At 46.0% G+C, this 22187-nt stretch overlaps 1 protein-coding gene across 1 annotated transcript in view; it reads left to right on the top strand.

The window, feature by feature from the left end:
• Positions 1-3154: 3154 nt before the first annotated feature.
• The window catches only part of Ptk2b (protein tyrosine kinase 2 beta), a 117005-nt gene continuing 97972 nt past the window's right edge, over positions 3155-22187 (top strand). Inside the window, exon 1 of the mRNA XM_027390286.2 lies at positions 3155-3293. The gene's annotated coding sequence lies outside the window, so the exon portion shown is untranslated. The remainder of the gene's footprint in view (positions 3294-22187) is intronic.

Below are 22187 nucleotides of genomic sequence, written 5' to 3'. Positions count from 1 at the left end.
CAGGTGGAAAAACACGACATCAAGAGACTTTTGCACAGCAAAGGAAACAACCACCAGATTAAGAGACACCTTACAGTGTGTGTGTGTGTGTGTGTGTGTGTGTGTGTGTGTGTGTGTGTGTGTGCGCGCGTGCGTGGGGACTAGTATCTGGGATATATAAAGAGCTGAAAACAATTTAACACTACAAAATTAAATCATCTTATCAATAAATGGACCAATAAACAGGCAATTCTCAAAAGAAGAAATACAAAACAGACACCAACTACTTGAAAACTACTATGTTTAAAATCCTTACCTACCAGAGAAATGTTGATTGAAACTGCCTTCAGATTCCATCTCAAGTCAGATGGCTACCATCGAGGAAAAGGGGGTGACAAATGCCAGGAGGGCACCAGAGTAACATAGTAGCCATGTACAGGACTAGCTGGTTAACTTGGCCCCTGGAGGTAAAAGTATGGAGGTTCCACCAAAAACTAAAAGAGAGCCTCTGTGTCATCCAGCCATAACTCTTGAAGAAATACTTGACAGAATACAAGTTAGACACCACAGAGATACTCTGACGTCTATGTTTTCTGGGCTCTTTTCACAGCAACCTGGATGTCCATCAACAAATGAGTGAGTAAATGTGGTGCATGTGTGTACACACACACACACACACACACACACACACACACACACACACACACACACGCACTCTCACACATACACACACATACACACATACACACATACACACACACACACACACACACACACACACACACACACACACACACGGCAGAGTTTTATTCAGCCACAAAGAATAAAATTAAGTCATTTTTCTGGAAGATAAATGGAACTGGACATCATCATAATAAGCCAGATGTTTACTTTTTATGAAAAATCTAGATTTTAAAAATGGACCTGGGCCTGGTGATGCTGGCCTATTATTCTTCCTACTTGGCCAAAGAAACTAGTGAGACTATCTAGGGCAGCACTTCTTAGTCTGTGTGTTTTGACCCCTTTTGGGGACCATCAAGAAACACAGATATATTACGATTCACGACAGTTGCAAGATTACAGTTATAAGTAGCAGTGAAAATAATTGTATGGTTGGGGGCCAACACAACATGAGGAACTGTATTAAGGGGTCACAGCATCAGGAAGGTTGAGAACCACTGTTCTAGGGGGAGGGTGGACACCAGTACACCAGTGGATGAAGAACACAATAACAGCAAAGAACCTGATTTACATGTATAAAAATGTTATCATGAAACATGTATTTCCTTTTTAGAAATGAAAAAAAAAGCCTGCTCATAAAGATTTGGAGGAAAGAATATGCCAGGCAACAATAAAGATAGCATTTGTGAACAGAACCTGAGTGGAGGAGATACGACCTCCATGTAATTTATGCGTATGACCACTGAGGGGCAGCACACACAAACCCAGCTTTTCACCCAACAGTCCAGCCTCTGCCCTTCCCTCAGGTAGATCTTCCCTCTACATCACAGGACTGTCACCCACTCATTCCCAAATGTAAGAATTCAGAAAGCCACCCTCTGCTGACACCCTCAGGCAGTTTCTTTGCCCTGTGGTCATTTACCCGAGACATTGATTGTTGCCACATATTCACTGTTCCCCCACTTTGCCCCTCCACTTGTCTTTTCTCTCCGAGCTCTAGCTGAAGAATCCCACCGGGCTACCTCTGACACCTCAATACCATCAACATCACCTCTATGCCAGCATGTGAGGGCGGGGATGGTAGACTACTGGCTGAATTCAGCATGATAGGGTCTAGCAGCCATTGGGGTTATGGTGGTGTTGCAGATGAGGGTGGGTGACTCTGGCTTCAAATTAGGATTTTTAGTAGACATGGATTATACAGCTAAAATCTACGTTTTGTTACATCGTAAGAAATTTTATAGCTTTAATTGATTTTATTGCTGTTGTTGTTGTTACTGATTTTTCAAGACAGAGTTTGTCTGTGTAGCTCTGGCTATCCTGGAACTCACTCTGTAGACCAGGCTGGCCTCGAACTCAGAGATCTGCCTGCCTCTGCCTCCTGAGTGCTTAATTTATTAATTCTGTTTTCTCTTGGGAAATCATCACTGCCACTCTGGTAGCTCTCAATGTCTCCATCTGCTAAATTTAGAGGTGGGGTGGGGTGAAGAAGTGTCATGGAGACTGTGGTTTTCACCGGTAGCTGGGCAGCTTGATGTCACAAAGTCTCAGGATTGCTATTGTCAGAGGCCAACTAGATCTCAAACCCTATAAAGCCTAGGAAAGGCTCTTCTGCTAAGTCTAGCTCACTGACTTCCACTCACAATCTTTCTAGGGCTAGAGAAGGTATGTTGCAAAGAGCCCTTGATCTGCCTCAAGTCTCACAAGTCACTCACAAGTAAAGGGAGTGACTAGGGGTGACTAGTCTCTTCAGGGGGTGGTGACACTGGTGTAGGAAGAGGACCTCAGAAGAAAACTGTGGGGCTTCTCTCTTCCTTCCTTCCTTTCTTTCTTTCTTTCTTTCTTTTCTTTCTCTCTCTCTTTCTGTTTGTTTTGAGACATAATCTCTTGCAGCCTAGCCTCACCTTGAACCCACCAGGTAGCCAAGAACAACCTAGAACTTGTTATTCTCCCTAGTGGAGGGATTAAACCTCCAGAGGTTGGAATTACTCCGTATCAGGCCCATTGGTTCTGGGGATGGAACCCAGGCTAGATGAATATTTTACCATCTGAGCTACATTCCCAGTCCCTTCTCTGATTATTTTTGAGTTGTTCTCTGGTCCTGCAGGGTCTGGGCTCAGAGACCCAGTCCTCAGTGTTTCCAACCTTGTACCAGGGGACCACTGCCATGTGTGGGGACACTGAGTCACAGCTGCTGAGAACGTGAGACAAGTCTAGTGACCAAAGGCTGCAGAAAGGGGTGAGTGGAAGAAGGCAGGGGTGGTAGGAGTTGGGGGGGGGGCGGTCAACCAATCTCAAGACGCTGGGGACACCTGATGACCCCTTGTGAGGCCCCAAGTCAATGTCTCTGGTCCCCCGGGTCAGCCGGGCAGCTCCGGGAATTGCAGGCAGCGTCTATTTCAGAGTTTATGGTAAGAGGCTGGAGGCTGCACACACAGACAGCACACCCCACCCTTTAAGGAAGTAGGGAGGAGAGCAGCAGGGGTGTGGTTAACGACCGAGAGGAGGAGGGGGAAAACAACCTGTCAGCCTCTTACTCAGCCTCTGCGGGCAGAGCCTCGTGTCCTACCTGCGGCGGCTGCACTCACCTGGCCCAGCCCGGAGCCCTGGCCGGAGTCCGCGCCTCACCCGCGGTGAGTCCTGCACGTCGCTACCCAGCGCCAGGGTCGGGGACCCGTCGATCGTTCGACTTAGGTGGAAAGCTGGAGGGGGGGGGGAGCCTGGACGCGGCTGGGAATTCCTGGAAAGGGGGCACAAGATCCAGAGAGTCAGAGCCTCTGAGCAGGTGCTCACCCTGAGCTTGCCGCCCTGAGCTGGGGGAGAAGGGATCTATTTTTGGACTTCTTCTGAGACTAAAGGGTGTTTCCCCGGTTTTGTCCTGTTAGCTTATTCAGGCAGGGGAGGCTGGGGCCACGGTTTGAGGAGGGCTTAACGAAGCTGCTTTCTTCTAAAGGTCGGATTTGGTAGCCCCAAAGCCAACCTGGGGCTTCAGAACCCAACTTCAGCTCGAGCGCGACCTCTGCCCAAGCACTTCGCACTATTCTCCCCAGTGCCCTTCGGCACCCTTATGTGTCCCCTATCCCCCACCTCTGGGACTTTTTTTTGGGTTTTTCCAAGAGGAACCATACCAAACGTGTGTGTGTGTGTGTGTGTGTGTGTGTGTGTGTGTGTGTGTGTGTGTGTGTGTGTGTGTGCGCGCGCGCGCGCGCGCCAAAGTTCACACTGGCCACAATGGCTCATTTTGAAGCTGTTTTCCCCCTTGCCACTCAAGGGTTAAGTTCTGGGCTGCTGTTCCTGCTGCCAGGCTGTGCGTGGGCAAAGCTTTGGGTGGGTGAAGAGTGAGCATATGGGTGATGTTCTGAGGCCCACCAAGCTCTGCCACCTGCCCTCAACCTCAGCCATCTGACACCAGCATCTCCCATCACCCCCAAACTGGAAGCAAGATTCAGCTGGGCTCTTTGAAGCAAGATCCAAGCTGGGACCCGGAGAGTGGGGGGATGGCATTATCCAGGATGACTTGAAAGCAAGAGAGAGAAGAATCTTAAACAGATCTTGAGCCAGTCTGGAGCCTGATGAGACAATGTGCATGGTAGGGAAAGGGTAGGGGTGCCAGGCAGCCCCTGTGTGCTCAGGTTGACAAAACAAGCCCTTGCCTTTCACAACCGCTATGGGTGGGGGCGGGGGTGCAAGAAGGATGCAGAGAAGAAAAAAAAAAGTGACTCACGACACTAGGGAGGAAGGAAGGAGTCACATTCATAAGAAAAACCTAACTTTGGCAGGACAGTCTGCCTTCCTTCACTCACGAGCTTCCAATTCGCATCCAGGTGCAGCTATTAGGTGAGGGGAGACTTGGAGGAGCCTGTCGTGGCTCCAGTTGGCCCGGACAGAGCCAGGAGAGGCGGGGCTGACGTGGGAAGAGTCAGAGTTCCACCAATACAGCGCCAGAGGGTGGGCAGGGCTGGTCAGGGACAGATCCTGAATCACTGGGGCAGAAGCAGCTGTGAGAATTGAAGATCAATAGGAAGTAACCAAGCAAGGGGAAGAAAGAAAGCCAGAACCCGGGAAGTACAAACCCAAGGGCTATGGGCAGCAAGAGACAACCGGAAACTGAAAGCGGTCAAGTAGCAGAACCTGTTGGGAGCCTAGAGTGCAGGGGTGAGGGGGAACTGCTTGCAACCTTAAGTAGTGGATGTTCCTCAAGGCCTGGGAAGGCGTGCTCAGGCTGCCATGGCAACTCTTCTGGGAGCAAAGCTTGGAACCTGGAGCTGCTTGAAAACTTCCCAGTGTGCCTCCACTCTGGGATGGAGGTGCCAGATTTAGCAAATGAATACAAGGGGCATTCGGATTTGAATTTTAAATGAGCAGATTTGTTGAAGATTTTGTTCTCAGTGTTAAGCACATTGCATACAGTATTTGGGAGATACCTAACACTCAGACATTACTCACAGTTTATCTAAAACTTAATTGGATGTCCTGAGTCTGTCTGGGAAGCGGAGGTTGGTGCTCTACCGAGAAGTCTAGACTGAGAACTAACTCAGTGCCCTGAGAACAGGCTCAGGGCATATTTCTTTTGTGACGAATCCTGATAGATCAAGTTCGAGGTTCCTTCCATGACTGGTCATGATTATTATTGAGAAAAGAAAATTAGTTCCTAACTCCATTTATTCATCTGCACAGCTGAGGTTGTGTGTGTGTGTGTGTGTGTGTGTAAACTGTGAAAGCATCCAGGCTACTTGGTGGGACCTTGGAAAGAAATTGGATCAATGGTCATAGAATCAGACCTGTGCAGTGCCTTTGCATTCTCTGGTCCTCAGAGCCTGCTTGTCCAGGTTTTAGGGAGATAATATGAAATATATGGAGATCTGCACTTGAGTGCTTTGAAAAAAGTACTACATATTAATGTTAAATAAAACATTCACAGACAGTGAGCAGAAGAGTACCCGCAAAGTGCTTGGGGTGCATCCATTTCTGTTTGCATTTATAGAATGCCTAGAGGTCTTGGGGGAACTATGTGGTAGGGTTGGTTCCTGCTTCTAGTGAAACCAGCTAGCCTCTGGACAGGGGTGGAGGTGAGACAAAGTTATTTCCTCAGGGTTCCTTGCCCATCCACTAGCCTGCTTCAAGGACAGAGGAGACAAACAGCTCTCTTTCTGGAGAGTGGCAGGTGGGAAGAGAGGAGTGGCTCGAACTCTAATTAAGTCAAGATAAATATGAATGGATGAAAAGAGAATCTACACAAAACACCCAGCACAGTACCCAACACCCACAAATGCACCACAGAAATAGGTCTTCATTAGTCTTCATTTTCTAATAAGTTCCTTATTAGAAAACTCTAGCTGAGGCTAGAAGAAGGGCACCCTTCTAAATGCATCCTGATTTTAATGAGAACATTCCTAAGGAGTTAGAGACCTCCTAAAAGGAAAGGGGGGAAGTTGAGAATTTGGAGAGAGAGAAAGAGAGAGAGAGAGAGAGAGAGAGAGAGAGAGAGAGAGAGAGAGGCAGAGAGAGAGACAGAGACAGAGACAGAGACAGAGACACACACACACAGAGAATGGGAAGTGTGCTTCCCTTGTGGATTACTGGGTTATACATGGCCCTTCTCTCCAGTGGTGAATTTCTCTGTCCCCCAGTCCAGCCCATTTTGTCCCCAGTTCCTTAGCATGCCATTTGAGATGGGGATAATTTGTCAATTCAAGTCAATTCAAGTGATATGCTGTGCATATTTGCATGTCCAAGGTTGTGGTGAGTCCTGCAGAAAAGGCAAGTATGTCCCTGGCTTGGTTTAGCATTCTCTGAATGTGGCTATTCAAGCCCTTCAGGTTTTCAAGGGAAATTAACTTTCCACACACAGAGAGCATGGATGCGGGTATAGGGTGCAGACCACACAGATCTATCAGAAGTCATTGTTCACCCATAATTCTAAGTAAGATGGATGTAATTCATCCTGGGGTTGACATTTCCAACTCAGAGATGTTCAGGAAATGAGCTCTTGTGTGCAGCATTCCAGCCTTACCATTCTTCAGATAGAAATCTCCCTTACCAGGGACTGCCTAGCCCTTCTCAAGGACCCTGGGGCGATCTCTACATCTGGTATTTAACTTCATTCGGAAGTGGAAGTGGACAGTAGTTCCATGTGGCCAAACACTGCTGAAGAGGAGAGGGGAAGGGAAGGGACAGAGGCTCCCATGAGGAGGACCCTGATTAGTGGGGTCCTCAGTCTCTAGTTTTCTCACAGCTCAGTATCTACTCATCTCAGACTAGCTGGCCTCCCAGGGCAAGGGGAACAAGGTAGTTAGCCAAGAGGCAGTGAGGACAGAGAGGTACTCCTGGGATAGTTTGGGAGCCCAAGCAAGGTTAAAAGAAAAAGTTTGATAGTTATGTGATTCTCATATATTTCAGGCCAGTCTCAAGGCAAGGGAGAAAGAGCAGGGCCCTGGTAACACTAACCATCTAATTCTGTGCCAACAGTTCAATGATCAGGAACCCAGGCTTATAGTAACTCTAACTGGACCTTCTCTGTGACCTTGGGAAGGACATTCAGCAGTGAATTCCTTATCTGTAAGATGGGGGTGGTGTCAGGGCTTTTGACAGTGAGGTATATTAGCCAGGACACAGATAAAATAGAAACGATAGTAGTCATCACCCATAGCAGGAGAGGAGAGCCCCTGTTCCACCTTTGACTCCCATGCTGTGCTGGGTCACCCTGGGAGTGGCCAGAGAACGGGTAGTCTGGTGGCAGAGCCAGGCCTTCAAAGCACAGGCCTACAGATATGCACCAAGAAGTATGGGCTATTGTTTCAATATTAGCGTCATGGAGGAGGGTGTGCTCATGTACAAACTTAATACGTTCTGCTGTGCATAAAACATAATAGACACACAGTAGATACTCAGAAGTGTGAACTCTCCATTCCATATCTTGATAATTATGGGCTACATCTGACCCTCGGAGGAAGCACTGTTTATTATTATTATTATTATTATTATTATTATTATTATTATTATTTTGTTTGACTGTGTTGTACATATGTCTGTGGCTGGGACATGAAACACACGTGTGTGCACAGCCTAGGCCATAGTTCAGCCTCAGGTGTCCTTCCTCTGAATGCCATCCATCTTGATTTTCCAGATGTGTCTGTCTTCGTTTCTTTTCCTATTTCTCTGATACAATACTCTGACAAAAGCAACATGAGGGAGAAAGTACAGTCAGTCATGGCAAGGTGGTCAAGGCAGTGGGAGCTTGAAGCAGTTGGCCCCGTTACATCCTCCATCCATAAATTGTGTCACCCACAGTGGGTGTGCCCTCCCATCTCAATTAATGAGACCAATGAAAACACTCCTCCACAGGTAATCCCAGAGTCCAGAATCTGTCAAACTGGCTACCACAGGGTCTCACCATTAACTCACTGATTCCATGTGGTCAGTGACTGGCTAGCAAGCCCCAGGGCAATGCCTGATGAAGTCTCCCCAGGCCAAACACCTTTTTAGCTGAGCCATCTTTCCTGCCTGTTTTTATTTTGTTTAAGGTTTTTGGGATAGCCCTCCCTCCCTCAACCTTCCAAGTGCTGAGATTTCAGGAATGTACTGCCTGCCCAGGAATTTATTTCTTCTTTTTTTCTGGTGCTGGGGAGGGAACTTGGGGTCCCACAAATGGCAGGCAGCCACACTCTACCAGAGTTGTACCTGAGGTTTTTCTTTCCTATTCCTGAGGTCACGGACCACCTTTTGACACAGAAGTTATAAGAGGCAAAAACTCATCTGTTTTTACTTCAGCTGCTCTACTCCCAATCCAGTGTGCTGAGTACAGCCAGGCGGAATTAGCTCTTGGGCCAGGAAAGATGATGCCACTGATACCAATCAGGCTCTGGAGCCTGAAGGACCATTTAATCGTGTAGGCAGCAGAACATGGTGGCTATTCTTTCTAGGCCTTCTCATTTAGCGTGCAAAGCTCGGAGCTGTGTGAGGGGGTGGTGGGGGAAGGGGCAGCCTTTTGAGTCACTCTGCTGTTTCTCAAGGTATAATTATTACTCACGATGACAGTTTGATTAAGAGAGCAGACTCCAGGCTGCACATTTGATGCATTTCTACCTAGATGCAATGTGCAGATTGACATAGTGTAGAGTTTGGTTTTTGAGAGATGGACCCTTCAGATAGACTCGGGTGATCTTACTGGTAGACATCTCTCTGCATTCTGGGTCTCTCCAGCTTTTTCTTTTGCCCAGTGCTAAAGGGGCCAGGACTGTTACAAGACACCTATCAATGTGATTAATACCAAGATGAACCAGAGCCAAGCCCCGGAAGGTCAGGCACCTCCATAGCTCACTTAATATTTTTTCCTTCCCCACCCCCTGACATCTTAGCTATAGTTCACTTACAACCCCCGAACCCCCCCCACACACACACACATTTCCCCTCTGTGTTCTAAAATCTACCCACACATAATCTGGGAAGACAGGGGTCCTACAGGAAGTCACCAAAAGCAGTCTTACAAAGCAGTCTTCTTCCAAAGTGGTCCGCTTCTCCCACCAATGCTGAGGGTAGCTTTGCCTTTGTCTGTGTGTCTGAGATTCCTGACACTCCCCACCCCCTCACCCTCGCCTGGCCCGCTCTCCTGCACCCATGGGGCTCAGCAGTTCCTTTCAGGGCTGCTGGGAATTTCTTCCAAGTTTAAACTTGGCTCTTCCATTCTGGTTCCACTGCAGTGGTCCCATAGATTGTCCAGGCCTCCTAACTGACACCCACATTCAACGAGCCTGGTTCAGTCCTATGCTGGCTCGCCAGCTGTCAGACTGGGGTCCATGAGCTCCCATTTGCTTAGGTCAGCTATTTCTGTGGGTTTCACCAGCACCGCCTTGACCCCTTTGCTCATCACTCCTCCCTCTGTACAATTGAGAATGTTTCTCGACTTTTTTCTTATTTGAAAAAGAAATGGTACAGCCTGTGTGACAGAATCTTTGAGAGAAATACTTGACGTCTATCACCACATCTCATAAAATATCCCAGGCACCACCCCGGGGAAGAGAGAGAATCTGGGGTCAGAAAGATTGTGGATTTGAGTCTTACTTCATTTTCTATCTGCACGAGATTAATGAGCCTCAGTTTCTCGGTTGTAATTTCTTTCCCACACTGGTTGAATGTTTCTCTGCTCCTCCACCCTCTACACACTAGGGTAGTAGTCTTACTTTCCCTATGCAAAGGCTCCTATTTACCTCAGCAAGTTCACACTCTGCCAGGCAGAGGATACCACATGGAGAGAAGTATCTGTAAGAGAAGATGAAGACTTGTGGTGCTGTGAGAAAGGCTAGAGGAGAGAGACACACTTCTGGCTAAGATGTGTCACAAAGCTTCCTGGGAAGGTGGTACCGGGAAATGCCCTGAAGGGAAAAGGAAGATTCATCTGTGGGAACTTGGCACATCGGTTGTGTCCAAAGAAAAGTGTAAATAGGAGCCTGGAGGTGGGTGGAAAGGTGGAGTGTGAGTGACTCATTTCGGGTGGAGCCAAGGCTAGCAAAAAAGAAAACAAAACAAAACCAAGAGTCAATACAGGTAAAGAGTGAGATAAGGTCTGGTCCTGGAAGACTGTGGATGTTGTGAGGAAAGCTAGGGGACTTTATTGGGACGGCAGCAGCTGAGCTGTTGAAGATGTTGAGTTGGGTAAAGGGGCTGTGATCAGATTTGGGGAGCAGGGTACAAAGTAGATGGGTTAGCAGAAAACTTGAGCTTGTGTGGGGAGTAGACTCTTATCAACCAAGCCCTAAGAGTCAGAATAAATTGAGGGATGCAGGGTGGTCTCAGGGGCAGGAGGGACATCCAACAGAGTATCCAGGCATCGATTTTCTTGGTGCTACAGTTGGTTCCTTGGCGAATTTGAAAGCTGCAGTGAAGGCTTATGGGAGCATTTCAGTGTGTAGACTGTATAGGTTGCTTGCATTCTTCTTGATCCTTTTTTTTGTCTCTGTTGTTGATACGAACACACACACACACACACACACACACACACACACACACACACACACACATGCATTCATGTTCATTTCAATGGACCTTGCTGTTCTTAGGTCCTTCTTAACCACCGGCCTGTCTACAGTATCCCATTGTGGCCTCTGAGCACACAGCACTTTGATGTGAGGATCACATCTCCAGGGACCACCTGGAAATGACCTCCTCAGTTCTGTACCGTGTCCTTGCTGCAGCTCCCCACTTCCAACTATAAGCATCCCCACTGGAGTGACTCACCTTCAGCTGAAGTTCTTTTTCTCTCACCAATCTCTCTCCCCAGTCCCCATCTCCATGCCTTTACTCCATGTCTTAAATCTTGCCCATCTCTGAATCCCCCAGGTTCTTTCTTCATGTCTCCCATCCCCTTCTTCCCTATTTTATGCCCCCTAAAATAAGAGCTCAGACCTTATTACCTAGTATTACTTGATATTATAATAAAGCCTCTTTCCTCATTCCATCCTTAGGAGCTCTCCTGGATGGAATTCCAAATTCCTCAAATTTATGATTTAGGACCTTCCTTTTTAATTTTTGAGGTTTTTATTTCATTAAATGTTTCTTCCTTCTCTTTCCTCCCTCCAAAGCCTCTCATATACCCCCACCTGCTCTCCTTCAAATTTATGACCTCATTTTTCAAAAACTAATTGTTATTGCAGGTATATATATTTATACATATATTTCTATGCATAACCTGAACAGTCCATATAATTCTATCTGTATGCAACCCAACCTTAATTGACCCTTCCTACCCTATGTCCTTATATTTCCCAAACAAAGCCCTTCCCCACTTGCCAAGATGCCTTGGTCATCTGTATCTACAAATCTCTATTTCTGTGGGAACACCAGTCCCATCCAGCTTTCCCAAGCCAACCTATTCCTATTCTAAAGCTTAGTCCACGACCCCCTTTGGAAACTTGCATTCCCCGTTGTGGCTCCCAGTTTCTCGGCTGCCATGATCTGCAGAGTTTACATACACAGCTTTAGGGGCACTTCTTCCAAGGCAGCGAAGGGCTTTTCCTCATCAGTCCTTCATACATCTTCAAATTCCTTAGTCATGAGACTTCATGTCCCCATCTTTCCTTCCCTACACACTCATGCCTGTCTGGACCTGGCTACACAGACTAGCTCTTCCTCATTCCTAGCACTAGGCATCACAACAGCCAGTTGCGACATAGAAGACCTTATCAAGCCTCTGGGATTCTTCAGGGACAGGATGCTTTCTTTCAAGGCAGATATTTCCCAAAGCTCAAAGAGGAGTCATGGATCAAGATGAGGAGTCCCAAATCCCCTTAAAAATCCACTCTTGAGCCCCCAAATGCTCAGACAGTGCTTGATAGATGGTCCTTCATCCTTTTGCTCCCAGCTTGTCTGGGCCAGAATGAGCCAGAAAATAGAAATCAAGGTCACCTCTATGTAGAGTTAAAAGTACACAGGAGAGAGACCCACAAGGCAGGGGTTGGCAGAGATTCCAGGGAACAGCAGGGATCATCAGTGTACATACAGTCTCTTGGACTTCACCCTCACAGTGCCCGTGGACTCTGAGCTTCCGGCTTTTGTGGTCCTTAGAGGTGAGGACACCTGGTATACGTTAACTGTTTATTTGCAGCATAATCTGTCACCCCTTAGTGAGGACCTGACTCTAAGGAAAGATACAGTCTGTAGATTTGTGCTGAGCACTCAATGCTAACCTATGCTCACACCTAGAGGTGCCTGGACAATTGAGAGCCTTGCCCTGGGCTGGGGAGCTTGGCTCAGTGGTATTCGTACTTGGAGGTTGTTCACACAAACTCTCTGAAAGGTGTGTGATTTTCACCTCTGAACTCACATATATGCTTGTGGAAAGATAGCTCAGAGCCTTCACTTGGTGCTCCAGGGGGCCTGGAGCTTAAAAGGTTAAGACACTGGGGCTGAGAAGATGGCTCTGTGGGTAAGAGCTCTTGATGTACATGCATGTGGACCTGAGTTTGAATCCCTGGCACCCCCAGAAAAAGCTGAGCATGACAGAAGGTGCCTGTGTGTAACTTCAGCTCTGTGGTTGGGGTAGAGACAGGTAGATCCTGGAGCTTGATGGCTAGCTAGTCTAGCTGAAGTGAGATCTTGTCTTAAAGAGTAAGATAGAGAGCAATCTAGGAGGATATAAGGCCTTCTCCAGCCTCCCCACAGACCCTGTACATAGACATGCAAGCACCACACACACATACCATTTACCACACATGAACACATACGCAGCCCCCAAATAATTTTTTTTCAAGACAGGCTTTCTCAGTGTAGCCTTGGTTGTCCTGGAACTCACTCTGTAGACCAAGGCTGGCCTTGAACTCACAGAGGTCTGCCTGCCTCTGCCTCCTGAGTTCTGTGATTAAAGGCGTGTGCCACCACTGCCTGGAACCCTAAGTAATTTTTAATAAAGATCAAGGCATATTCTTACTAGGTATTATTGTCAGCTTTACAGAATTCTTATAAACATGACCTCACACTTGAGCTCTTGTTTAATTCAGGTGGGAGACCCCAGGGAGAACACAGTACACTGTTCTGAAGAAGCTTTGCTACATTCCAAGGATACAACATGGCACTAGCATGTGGTTGGCATTCATGCACTGGCTGTGTACAAATATGTGCCTGAGAATGCCCATAATCATAGTGAAGAGGACCTTTTTAATAAAGCTAATTTGGATATGTCAGATTTCAGGATAATAGTTAATATATTATTTTAGTGACACGTTTTATACCACATACTGTGTGAAATAATATGCTGACTTAAAAAAAAGCTTTCCCCCATGCAGAAAATTGATATGTATTCAATGTGAGTGCTTAGAGATGAGGAATAAAAAGAACTAGTAATCCAAGCACAACTCCATCTCTGGCATGTAGGCATGAAAATTAGGTTTAAATAGAAATCAAGAATTATGCAAAGATAGCTCCAGTCTCTCCCTCTCTCTCATCTCCCTGTCCCCTTCCTTCCTTCCTTCCTTTTTAACATAGCTTAATTTATTTAAACACTTACTTGCAGATCTAAGATATTCATTCTAGTTCAGTTTTGCATCTTTGCATCTCCCAGTCCAGGAATTAAGAGTTACTCCAACAAGACCCTTTTCTCTTGATTGAATAGAAACTAGGGACTAGAAAATATGAATTACTGCCTCTAAGGATTCATACATGTTTTTCCAATTTTGTTTTCCTAGTGAGCCTATTCCTTTCTGATGATAACTTTGTGCCTAGTTATAATCCTCTTGTCTTTGTCCTATGTTGACTCAGAATAATTTTTAAACATACTGGCTTCAAGCTATATAGTTACCAATTGCTACTGTTTGATGTACTTTAAAAAGCAATGCAAAAATGTAAAATATTTATATATGATAAATATATAAACAATCCTATTCATTATAACTTCATTCATTATATCTACGACTTTCAACAGAATATTATTTCACAAATTTTTAATAAGTAAGGCCCTATTTGTTTCTGCAAAAACAGTGAGCTTTAAATATCTGTCCTCAGAGAAATCTCATTCAGTCATTTGTATTTATGTATTTTTCAAATGATATCTAACTTTCATATATTATGTGGTAAGTCAAATAAAAAAGGAAGATATTCTGTATTCTCAAATATAGATACTGCTCATCTAGTCTGAAATACATTAATCAATCAAAAACTTCCAAAATATTCATTGTATTAATTATGGCTACATTTTAGTTATTAATGCAAAAGGCTATGAGCATGGTAAACAATATATTTTACTTATTTTCTTAAATATCCACAGATATTTGTGCCCACTACAAATTTGTACTTGAAAAATCTTTCTTTCTAAGCAATAATAAAATGAAATTTCAATACAAAGTTACAGACATAAAAAAAAGCTTTCCCCCATATCTTTCTTCTATCTAATCAGTAGGGCCTCTCTTCATCAACTGTGGCTTGTAAATGTCACCATCCCACTGGCTAGGTCACAATGTGACATTTTTGAGCTATAGTTTAAAAACCATAAAATGCACCCTTTTATTTTATTTTTAAAAGTTATTTTATTTATTTTTAAGATTTAATTTTATTTTATGTGTATTGGTGTCTCACTCCTGGAACAGTAGTTACAGACAGCTGCGAGCTGCCATGTGGGTGCTGGGACTTGAATGTGAGACCTCTGGAGGAGCAGCCAGTGCTCTTAACTGCCGAGCCTTCTCTCCTGCCCCCAATAAACCATTTTAAATTCACAATTCAATGTTTTTGTTTTTAATTTATATTCACAGGTTTGTACAGCCATCACCACTGCCAATCACAGATGTTTTTATTATTCCAGAAGGAGACCTTGAACCACTAGCCGTCATTCTCCACCATTTCCCTGGAATTGCTAGTATGCTTTCTACTTGTATGGACTTTGTCTTCTAGACAGAATGCAGGCGGAGTCGCAGACTTTGTGATTTGCTTCCTTCTTATAGCATAGTTTTCTGAGGGTCTGCCTGTGTTGTCATATCTCTTAGCTCTTTGTTCTGTTTTCATTGTTGAGTAACATTCTATTGTATGGGTATGCCACACTAAAAAGGTGTTTGAGAATTCCATACCTAGCTACACTGTAGTTACATCATTTCTTTCCTTACCCCTAACCTCTCCAACTCCTCCTGAGTATCCCAAAACCTCTGTTTGCTATAGTGTGTATGTGCACACACGCATGTGCGTGCACACGTGCGCACACACACACACACACACACACACACACACACACACACACAGAGTCAAGTTAGTGTTTCTTGCATTTACATGGGTAAAGGGCTCATCTCAGGGCTTGGGTATCAATCAGATCTTCTCTCTGGAGAGAACTACCTTCTCTCCCTCAGTTGCTATTGATTGACTTTAGTTCTTTAGTGAGGGCTGAGACCTTGTCACACCTCCACCATTATGTTCCCATGTCGACTGGTTTGATCTTGTGCAGATAACCATATTGTGTTTAGGAGACACTATCTCATGGCAACTGTCCTGGTTCTCCGGCTCGCACAATCCTTTTGGCCTCTCTTCTGTGATGATCCCTGAATCGTGGGTATAGATGCTGTATTACAGATGTCCCATTGGGGCCTAAGCACTCCACTATCACTTACTCTCTGTCCTTTGGCTAGTTGTGATTCTCTGTAAAATTCTCTCAAGAAACTGGAAACAGAAGCTTCTTTCATGAAGGGAGAGAGCTGCATTATCTATGGACATAAAGATAAGCATTTAAAAGGCAGTTGAATATTATACCAATTTGGTAAAGTGCTATTAGCAGGTTCTCATCTGCAGTCTATGACCTCTCAAACCATGGGCTCTTAACTATATTTGCATTACGAGGTCTGAGTTCCTGCGCATTGAATGGGACTTAATCGCAACCAAGATAGTAACACCACAACTGCATGGTTGGATGTATCTGGCCAGGCCAGACACTATTGCAATAGTGAGTGAGGGTTCCCTTTCCCTGAAGCTTTGATGGCCTTTGTTGTCCGTTGTTTTCTTGATCCTAGCCATGAAATATCAAAGTAGTTTTAATTTGAGTTTCTATAATTGATAAGGATATTGAATACTTTAAAAGACATTTTGTAGCCATTTTTATTTCTTCTTTTGAGAGCTCTCTCTGTTCAAATATGTGGTGGTTTGAATAAGAGCTCCCCCTCCCCATATGCCCATATTTGAATGCTTAGTCATCAGAGAGTAACACTATTTGAAAGGATTAGAAATATTAGGAGGTAAGGTCTTGTTGGAGGAAGTGTGTCACTGGAGGTGGGCTTTGAGGTTTTAAAAGCCCACACCAGGCTCAGTCTTGCTTTCTCTGCCTCCTGCCTATGGATCAGAAAGAAAACTCTCAGGTATTGTTCAAGGTCTGCTGCCATGCTCCCCACGATAATGGTGATGGATTCACGTTCTGAAACTGTAAACCAGACCCCAGTTATATACTTTATAAGTTGCCTTGGTCATGGTGTTTTGTCATAGCAAAAGAACAGTAACTAAAATAATGTCTCCATGTTCTTGTCTGCACTTGTAGCCATTTGTAATTTTGACTTTAGCCATCTTAGCGTACCTTATTGCTAATTTCATTGATGAGTAATTACATTGTGCATCTTTGCACAGCTTTGTGGACACTCAAGATGTTTCCTTTGAAGAAATATCTATTCAAATCCTCTGAAAAGTATTTCTAGAAGTTCACAGTCTAACCATCCAATCTATTGCTCTTCAAAAGGCTTCCTAAAACACTTAGTTTATGAAGCTATGCCTATAATAAAAATTACTGTCCTAAATCATTGCTTGAAAAAGAAAACAGTTCTGTCAAATGACCTTTATAAGCATGCCCAGCTAGCAAAACAACTCAGGTGGCTTCAGACTCATATTTTTCCCAGTTGATTTTTGTTTGAAATATGGTAATTTGGAGAGAAATCCATGATTTGAAAGATATATAAAGGGTTGGCTATTCAATTTTTCTTTTCTGATGTAGGTTGGTGGAGGAGAAATCTCACTTTATAGTTATGCAGATGTGATATTTAAAAAATGGGTCAGTAGACAGCAGGATGGGTAGATGATGGAGAGACGATGGGTGGGTGGATGGGAAAGCAGGTAGATGGAGAGATGGGGATGGGTGGATGACGGATGCATAGGAGGACAGATGGAGAGGTGGGTGAACGATGCATGATAGATGGGTGGGAAGGATGGGTGTATCAATGGACTAATGAATGAGTAAACCAGAATGCAACCTAGTGAACCAGTGAACCTAACAGCCAGCCCAGCCTTTCCAACTTTACCTGGGATCATCTGCTTCTCACTCAGAAAAGTGGCATTGCTTTTCAGTTTACACTCCACAGAGCTATAGAAAAGCAAGGTTTTGATTACAAGTTTGAAACAAGATTCTATATTTCCAGTTGCTTGGAAATCTTTTCCATATTCTTTGAAAAGAGGAAGTCTTGCCCGGGGTGGTGGCACACATTTTTAATCCCAGCACTCGAACTCAGGAGGAAGAGGCAGGCAGATTTCTGTGAATTCAAGGCTAGCCTGGTCTACAGAGTGAGTTCCAGGACAGGATCCAAAGATACAAAGAGAAACCCTGTCTTGAAAAACAAAACGAAAAGAAAGAAAAGAGGAAGTCTTGCTTGCTTGGTTCCCAGATGTGTCTGAGAAGTCCCAGATTTTATGTGGCACACTGGCCCTTCAGAGATAGGACACAGTACAGGGGCTTCTTATAGTTCATCGTGTTCAGCACTTTGCCTACCAGTGTGAAGACTTCTGGGTCACTGTCACTCTCAAGGATGTGTCCCTTCTCTGGTGTCCAGGTGGGACAGGCTAACCAGAGACCACAAGCCCCACAACTCACCAGCACCTTCCACAGACAGAAAACAAATGTGAGCTAGCGAATGAAGCTCTTGTGTCTGGGGACAGTGTACGCAAAGGAAAGAGGAAGCATGGCAGACAAGCAGGTAAAAAAGGAAGCTGTGGCCAGATACATGAAGAAGTGGCAGACAGGGGGCCAAAGCTGCAGACCCTGGAGATGGGGAAGGTAGCAGATGCTCTGTAGACAGACCTTCATGGCAACAGCATGAAGGGTGGGTACTTCCAGGTGCCCACTGGAAGACTGCCTCAAGAGGGCGACAGTGGGAATTGTGTTCTGGGAGCAAGATTTAGTAGAGAGCATTGTGGGTGGGACTGGGACTTCTTTTCTCCCCTCCTGCCCTCCTGTTCCCTCCCCTCCTCTATCTTCTACGCCCCTCCCCTCTTTCTTCCTGTCCTCTACTACTCTACCCTTCCCACCCTTTCCCTTTTCTCAAGACACAGTATCCTACAGCTCAGGCTGACCTCTCACTCACTATGAAGCCAAGAATGATCACAAACTTCTGATCCTCCTGCCTCCACCTCCGGATTGCTGGGATCACAACCATAAGCCACAATACCCAGTTTATGTCGCGTTAGGAATCACAGTGAGACCAAAGCTTCAAGCATGTTAGGCAAACACTCTACCAGCTGAGCCCAAGCCCCAGCCCTGACTCCTTCCTTCATTGATGGTGCTCAGTGGCTTTGGAATTAAGGGTTGGTATATGTATCATCAGTCAGGGAAGACTCAAGATCCATTCCATAGGCTCTTAGTGTTTACTATGTGTGTATATTGAGGACCGTGTTTACTCTGTGTGTGCGCGTGCGTGCGTGCGTGCGTGCGTGCGTGCGTGCGTGCGTGCGTGCGTGCGTGCGTGCGTGCGTGTGTGTGTGTGTGTGTGTGTGTGTGTGATGTGCTGAACACTGTGGGTCCAGGGGTGAACAGGAAGCTACCCTCTAGACAAGGATAGCTTCAATGCAGACTACATGAGTCGCCAGAAACTGGTACAGATGTCACTGAGACAATGCTACCAAGAGGAGGCTAAAAAGACTTCACAGGTGATATAGTTGAAGGATAGGTTTCCAAGACTGGATGGGATCAAGCTAACAGAAGCATGGTGAAATACTTCCCACGCAGAAGACATGGAAGACTGGCTGGTATGGGAAAATGAGCAGCTCAAGGTATCAAGATTTAGCAGAACTGTGGCATGAACAATGCAAACAGGGTTCAGAGAGGTCCTTTTACACAGTGGCTTGGCACTTGGCATTGTTCTCATGCAGCCAGAAGTCACTGAATGTATAGGATCAGGACATTTAGCTATACAGGTTTTTATGTTGGGAAGAGAGTCAGCATTTTGTTTTGGATAGGAGGATTCTGGGCCCAGGCCAGAGGAACTCTAGTGCCAAGCACAGAGAGACTCCAGCTACAAGATTTACAGACAGGCATTCTGGGTGTAGTCAAGGGCTATGAGCAAGGCTGCAGCACTCATGTACAGCAGGGCACTGTGTAAGCCCCCTGGGGACACAGACCTCAGTGCCTGCTATCCTTGGGCATCCACCTTGTCACAACTGCCCATACTGCTGGCTGCCAGGGAAGCTGGCGTCATGGAGTAGTCCCCCAAGGGCTGGTCTACAGGAGACCACTTCCTGCTTTCTCTCTCAGTACCAGTATAGGCTGTGGGGGTGTGGGGCAGAGGGAACAGGGCTTGGCCAGGTAAGCAAGAACTAACCTGTCTGTAGCGGAGGTGCAGAGGATGAAGACAGGGGGTGTTCTCCAGGAATGGGGAGCTCACGAAGAGCATGCCTACCTGAAATACATGGGTGGCAGCAGATGTTTGGTTTTGCCCCACAGTTGGAGCAGGTGATTGCAAAGGATTCCCAGAATGTCTGTGGTGTGCAGGGTGAGAGGACTCTGGCATAGGGTATGGGCTGAGAACTGACAGAGGCTCATGCCTCCCCTCCCCCCCCCAGAGCCCTCTCCTAGAGCACATGGCTGCCCCACTCTTGCCTGGCACATGTTTTCTTGAGATAAAATTATTTTTCACAAGTACATGCTTTGCTAAAAGAAGCGGTGGGGAGGCAGAGGCCTTGTTTTGTGCCCTCTGTCTCCCAATCCCAATCCAGCAAATGTCAGGATTCATAGCTTGTAGTCAGTGTTTGGTCAGATATGGGAAGGCTTTAGAGAAAAGATCTGCAGGGAAGTGTGGGTACAGAGATGGTCTCTGGGCCCCTTTGGGAATGACAGGCAGCAGAGGGACTCAGGTTAAAACAAGACACATGGAGTCTCACCAGCTGCTGCTGTAGGTCAGCTCACAGAAGGCTCCCCAGCCCAGGGATATAGCCATTCCGGTACAGAATAAACCTAAGAAAAGAACATGTGAGGACACAGGGAAGCTGATGATAGCAATGGTCACCTCACTGACTACATAGCATGGAGTCATGCTTCCGAAGGCCTCAGAATTGCTCAGACAGACTCACTGAAGCTGGGACTCCTGGCTCCAGACCCATGGTCTTTGCATTCAGAGATGCAGGCTGAGTTTCCCATTTCTGACAGCTTTATAGGTTGACCAGGAGTCGCCCTTTGAAAGCCTCTGGAGTGAGGGGCTGCAGAACTGTCCCCAAACAGTCCCTCTGTTGTGCCTCCTAGGGGTGCATATTAGAAATCCCTTCCTGGAAAGCTTGGAGAACATTCCTGCGTCTGTTTACCCAGGCAGCAGTTGCTTCCTTTACCTTGGTTTTGTTTTGATTTGTTCTCAGTGCTCCCTCTGCTCAAAATGGTTCAGTTGAATCCCGCTTAAAACAACGATGCCATGCTATCAAGATGACCTTCTATCTGCTCAGGGTACACTGACCCACAAGGCTGGCTTTGCCAGGCTTTGCCCTTGTTCTATCATACTGTCTTTCTCAGGACCACATCTCCTGGTCCTCAACTGCCCCCCCCCAACTGCATCCATCTCCATGCTGTTTGTCTCACAGACCTCTCCTTCTGCTTTATGTTCTCCTTCATTGCGTGTGCAGCTTTTTCAATGAGTTCATGAATCCCAAGGAAGTCTTGGTCCCACTTGATGGGTTACAAGGAGGCTGTGTCTGGTGTCTGCTGTAGTACAGTAAGGGACTAGAAAGAAAGCAAGATCAATCTGAGTCATCCCCACCTCGAGAAGCCCCCCATGTGGAGCTCTATCCACAACATTTTGGGGCGTGGGGAAGAGGGGACAGCTGCTGGACCCACAAAGAGCTGAGCTGGCTGGGAGCCAGACTCAGTTGGCTCCTCAGTCTTGAAAATAGTTTGGTTTGCAGATCTCACCCAGGGAATTGCTACCCCCATCATCTATGATGAAATTGGTTATTTTTTAATTGTTGGGCTCATTTCTTTGAGATCTTTGCTTTTTACACCTCTCTGTGGTACAGAGCTGAACTTTCCCTTGTGCCCTGCGGCTCTCCCCCAACTCCCTATTGCAGCTCTTTCCTCCAACATTGTCTCTGAGTCTTGCTCTTTGCCTTGGTCCATGCTAACAAAGGCCCTGGTATGCCCCAGGAGTATGGTGTCCCCATGACCTGTGGATTCCACATAAATTCAAGAAGCTCTGGAAAGTTCCAGACTTGTCTCTGGGAAGTTTTCCCCTTTGCTGTTTATTTATACCCGTCTAAATGATAGTGTCACCCTGGAAGAGACCCACAGCTCCAGAATGCGCCTTAACTAAGCCAGCTAAACTTCTTGCCATGCACTGTTGGTAACTACCCTTCCATCTTTTATAAGCTATTAACCATTGTCATGTACACTGATATCCAGAAACTGCTTGGAGAAAGAACCCCCAAGCTCAGTTCTTTACTCCATTTTTTTTTCATGACAGTGGTAAACATGCTCTCGCACCTTCCTGCCCCAGACACCATGATCCTGAGGGTCCCCACAGGTTTTATTAAGAGAAGTTAAGGCAAAGAGCAAGACACAGAGACAGAGCTGAGGGAAGAAGCTCCAGTAGGGAGTTTGGAGGAGAGCTTCAGGGCCAAAGCTGGTATTCTGCAATGTCTCCTACCCTAGAGGGAGCCTTGGTCTACACACAGGCAATTCTCCATTGTCAGAGATACAGGTTACAAGGATGAATTGAGACCTCTGTTTCTAGGTATGCTCCCTCTGCTTCCCAGCCATGTGACCACAAACACTTTGCAAATCCTCCTGCTCAGCCTTCCCATACACTGCACCATGCTCCACACTGACAGCCAGTGTT

Source organism: Cricetulus griseus (assembly GCF_003668045.3).
Source record: "Cricetulus griseus strain 17A/GY chromosome 1 unlocalized genomic scaffold, alternate assembly CriGri-PICRH-1.0 chr1_1, whole genome shotgun sequence".
Lineage (NCBI taxonomy): Eukaryota > Metazoa > Chordata > Mammalia > Rodentia > Cricetidae > Cricetulus > Cricetulus griseus.
Note: the sequence above shows the minus strand (reverse complement) of the source record. Positions and strands in the feature narration are given on the sequence as shown.